The 5,350-nt window shown below is 32.7% G+C and overlaps 1 long non-coding RNA gene across 1 annotated transcript; it reads right to left on the bottom strand.

Annotated features, from left to right (window-relative positions):
- Window positions 1-780: 780 nt before the first annotated feature.
- LOC112941122 (uncharacterized) lies at window positions 781-3,799 on the bottom strand. Its single transcript, XR_003246151.2, has 2 exons — window positions 3,565-3,799; window positions 781-1,115 (listed from the first exon to the last, which is right to left on the bottom strand). It is a non-coding gene; the product is annotated as an uncharacterized lncRNA (long non-coding RNA).
- Between the last annotated feature and the right edge of the window lie 1,551 nt (window positions 3,800-5,350).

The following is a 5,350-nucleotide window of genomic DNA, read 5'->3' as shown; positions in this document are numbered from 1 at the left end:
CCAAAGTTGCAGACATGTTCCAATAAAACTAAGTTCAAAAGAGGAGTCTGCTTTTGCTAATAAATCACCTAAGGAAAATTACATGAAAAGCTTTATTTCAAAGCAAAGCACAAAAAGAAGTCCTAACGCAAGAAGAAATCCCAGTCGTAGAAGGATTCTTTAATTGACAAAGTTTTCTTAATTAAATTTAAGGCAATCTATTGTGGTAATTAAGGACAAACCTTATGGAAAGGTTGTTTATCAAGTTCAAGCAGGAGAAGAAATACTACAGAGAAGAGGATTTCTTTCCAGCAACAATGTTGTTGTGGCAAAGACAAGAATGTTCGAGTTGAAAATGCGGCAAAGTTATGTTGAAGATGTGGCAAAGACAAGTTCGAGTTGAATTAAGAGTTCCACACAAAGTAGGAATCCTACGCGTGAGCTTCTAAGTTTCAAGAGAAAAAGGAAGCAGAGCACAAGTAGAATTTCTAGTTGAAATAGCTTTTGGATTGAAGTTTAAATCGATAGTTTCGCTTGACAAAAATTGCGCACTTGCTTGACAAAAATTGCGCACTTACATAGAGAGAAGATCAAAACATGATCAACAGGTTTGAGAGAGTTTTGAGATTTATTGGGAGTGTTGCAATTTGTGAGGAAAAACTGTAAGATTGTAATTAAGAGTTTTGATTACAATCTTGTGAGTAGGAGTTGTTTGACAAGTTGTAGAACTTGAAGAACGTTAAAAGATATAAAACCGGGTTTTTTTTTTGTCTTTGGGTAGCTAGAACTTAGAGTTTATAATTCCTCTAGTAATTAGAGTTTATAATTTCTTAGGTTACATAGCTTTGTAATCGTGGTATTGTTTAAAGTTTATAAATAAGTATACAAAGTGTTGTTCGAATTCTTTGTTGTTAAATTTCAAATAAATAGAAACACGTTATCTGTACGTGTTCATTTGAAGAATTCAAGAGGGTAGAATTCCAACAGGTATTCACCTCTCTTAGGCTGACAACAATAGATTGTTTTTCCACCACCATTGCGACACCTTTTATCGACATGAATTTGGAAAGTCTCGATAAGAGTAACAAGAGTGAGATTTTACTTTTTCAATCTTCAAAATCTTTGTACTTGAAAAGCTGCAATGAGTTACTAATTAATGTCAAAACACTGTAAAACAAGTCAACATGGATGAAACTATACAAACTGAAAGAACAAACCAACGGGATGAAACTATACAAATTGAACCGAACAAGTCAACAGGGACAAAACGGGAATCAAAGGTTTAATGGCAAAGGTATTCAAAACAATTCATAGGTAGTAGTGTCGTTACGTTATACGTATATGAACATAATTAGTGAAATAAATTGGTTCAACTTTGATAAAATTGACATGCCAACATGAAATTATTATTACACATTGATTAGCAAGAAATTGATACGTACAAAACTAAATTATTATTGCACCTATAAGATTGATTAGAAAAAAAAACTGATACGTACAAAATTAATTAGCAACTACTAAAAGATATATGAAACTACACAAGAAACAAAAATAAAATAAATAATACATAAATAGGGAATAGAAAGGAAGCAAATATGGATTTGATGAAGTTGGCTGATGTAATGAAGCCAAATAGGACAACTACTGATGAACTAAACTATCTGAACTAAGCAATACCCCATAAACGACAACTAAATCAAAATTTTGAAATAAGGAAGAAGAGAGAGTGAGGAAGAAATGATACCAGAAATTTTCCATGCTTTTCTCTCAGTTGAGTTTATATAACCACCTATTAACGTGCCCTCATCTCAACCCCAGTGGCGGAGCCAGGTATTTAACAATGGGTGTCCAAAAATAACAACTTGTTATGTTAAGGGTGTGCAAAATATGTTATTTAATCATTTCATACATCATTTTACTTATATATATATATGATATTTTTTTTGACTAAGGGTGTCCAAAATATGTTACCACTGTGTGGCTACGCCACTGCTCAACCCTCGCCCTTCACTAACCAGCTTCTAATCTTGACCCTTCATTTCGTAGTTTTGTTATTCTTACGTCTTTCATTTTGAACCTAACCTTCAACATTTCTAGCAATTGAGGATCATTCCCACTTGTCTTGTTGCACATCCTTGTTCACTTCTTTCTTGCTTAGCCTTGTCGAAGGCGTGAATGCTTCTTCTCCTCCACCAAGGTGAAGGTTTTGCCTCTTCGATTCCGCCATTTTTCCAATTAGGATGCCAAGTTAAATTAGGAACAAAATTGTACTTTGTTCAATGACTATTTACGGAAATTATTATGTTTCTCTTATAATTTATACCAAGATTAAACTAGCAAAAAAAAAAAGGGGGGGCGTTGAGATTGTCTATCTGTGCACGTAATTTGAAAAGGCCGATCACATTTTTATTGGGCCTCCACCTAAGAGAGAAATGGGCCCATTATGAAACAAGCCTCCAACTAGTTTGTAGAGGAGGCATACCCGGAGAATATGACACGCAGCACAGAGAAACAAGGGTCTAATTTTTATGTTTCTAAATTTTCTAGATTGGAAGTCTTTCGAGATAAAGAGAAATAAGTTTGATGTAATGGAGATTCATCATTCACATTTATCATCAGGTACTGTAATAATCTCTCTTTTCATTTGTTATGGGAATTTAATTTGCTGAAATATGTATATACATATATTTAATATGGGATCATTTGTTTAGCTAATGAAGAAACTAAAATCATGGATTTTTGTTGATCTTGCAGCTAGTTTGGAAGATGCACAGGATTATGATATTTCTGGTTTACAAAGTGAAGAAATATCTGCAAAACAGGACGATCAAGTAAAATCGTCAGCCAATGTGGCTTCAAGAAAACACGACAATTTCCTTAGTTTATTTTCTCTTAGAGATATCAATTCTTGCATTCTAATTTCGGAGAACAAAAGAGTAATTTGTTCTGTCATGATTTCGTTATTAGTTGTCCTGTCTTATGCCCATATCCCACTTAGTATAGCAAGATCAAATAGCTTTGTTGCCTCAAGGCCACTTTACATATTGTTGCTAACGGATTTTACAATAGTGATTGCACGAATAGTTCGCAAGGAAGTAATTCCTGATGAAGAAAGAGCCAAAGACACAGAACGAGTGAAGGATTTTGGACAAAATTTGGATGGAGCTCTATCCATATTGGAGTATGGTTTGGTTCTGTATCAGACAATTCGTGCAATCTTCATTGACTGCAGTTTCTATTTGGTCATTGTAATATGTGGTCTGTCTCTAGTATAGTAAACATACAAAGAAGTCAATTCATATCATATATAAACAATGTAATTTTTCTCTAACGGAGATTCAGATGAACCCTTGGCTCTATACCTAGCTCCCTCACTGGCTCGCATCTTGCCTTGTGAGTATATGACATTTCTGAGGTAGTGTTCAGAGGCGGTTTATAAATTCAGTTGAATTCAATAGTTTTGGATAGTATCTTATATAGTATGTGCAAAAAAGACAAGTATATACATTTTCTTAATTCAAAACTCTTTAAAATTTTTGAATATTATCTTAGATAGTATGTACAAAAAAAAAGACTATTATATACCTGGATATACATTTTCTCAAATTCAAAACTCACGACGTCTAAATTCTGCGTCTAACGCCACCAGGCACGGTTTGTGACTCAACCTTCATAACTTGAGCTTGAAGAGTTGTTGCTATTTAGTGTACCACTACTATATGATGAATTGATAGATGAGATTGGTGAGTGTCAGGGTTAGTTGCAAGTGGCAGAATTGTATAAGAGGACAATGTTGTTGGTATTATTTCCAGGTTTCATTAAATGAATAGGGGCCATTAGAAATTAAATCTGTAGGATGATTCAAGTTGAAGAATGTGTACGTATATAATATATAACTTTTATTTTTATACATATTGTATTAAATTTTTATTACTTTATTGAAATAGTTATTCTAGGTGGAAATCTATGTAGATGACTGATGATATTGATAAAAGATGGGGAAATAGTGACATTAATGCGTGTAAAGTAAGTAGAATAAGAAGTTCACACATATAAATGCCTAGACAAACAAAATATAATAAGATCACATAGTTATTCTTGGTCAAGCAAAGTGCAAAAATATTTTCCTAGTGACATGTGATGTTTTATTATCTTAGGACATGAATGTGAAAAAACACATTTCAAGGGGGAAAAGGGGCCAATCAAAGCCTTATCTCTAGCCACATCATATATATATATATATATATATATATATATATATATATATATATATCTTTTCATTAATTGAGTGTTCATCATAAACTATATATGTTAGGTTATTAGCATTTTAATATTAATATTTAACATAAAATTACTTTATTTTGGAGTTATAAGAATGGATAACTTCTACATCATCCATTAGCATTGGTTATCCATCAATGTATTTCATTCTTAATTCCTCCATTACTCCCTTTGTAACCTATGTAACATATGTAACTCCCTTTGTAACATATGTAACTTCCATTGTAACTTATGTAACCTATGTAACTCCTAAAGAGAGTTCTTATTAGTTGAAGGGAGGTGTTCTTTTTTTGTGGAGCTTTGGACTCAACTCTTGTCCAGAGTTGTTGAGTTATACTTTAAAAAAGGCTGTTGTATCCTGGAGGGGACAAGTCAAAGAGGACTACTGCTAGACCGGTGAAAACATTTGCTGCAGTGGGCTTGAATCTCCTTAAAGAGAGTGAGATATCCGCGCTTCAGCCTGAAGAAATTACTTTCTTCATTTTATTTTCAATTGTAATCTTGCAATTTTATTATCTTGTAAGTTTTTTTTTCACTAACAATATATTTAAACGTTTATGAGATGGAGATTAGTAAGGTTGTGGGCCACAACTTGTGGCACATCATACATTCTTTTTCGTAGACTTCACTTACGAGACTATACTTGTATATCTTTTACTATCACTTATCATAACAGATTAGCGATGTTGTGTATTCACTTATTACTTAATTATGGTCAATTCATATGATTTAGTGTAAATCACATGAAGTACCAACTCAACATATACATAATATATGTATTTGCAAACATGATTATCGCAAAGTTTTAACTGATCAATACATATTCTTACCTTGATTTTTTAAGTTCAAATTAATTTTAAGATGCATGAATAAAGAGATTTGAGTATGTCACATCTTATCAAGATTGTTACCTAGTAGGTTGACAAATGATTAAATATAAGAATTTTCTTAACATGAAGCAACACTGGGGTCATGTCTAAATAGTTGAATAATCCATTCTCCAAAATGTCAAGTTAAACTGAACTTTTGTTTGTTACCTGTTGGTCCCATAGTGAAACTGGATAACCCTTGTCATACACTAGTGTTTTTT

Source organism: Solanum lycopersicum, chromosome 3 (genome assembly GCF_036512215.1).
Source record: "Solanum lycopersicum chromosome 3, SLM_r2.1".
Classification (NCBI taxonomy): domain Eukaryota; kingdom Viridiplantae; phylum Streptophyta; class Magnoliopsida; order Solanales; family Solanaceae; genus Solanum; species Solanum lycopersicum.
Note: the sequence above shows the minus strand (reverse complement) of the source record. Positions and strands in the feature narration are given on the sequence as shown.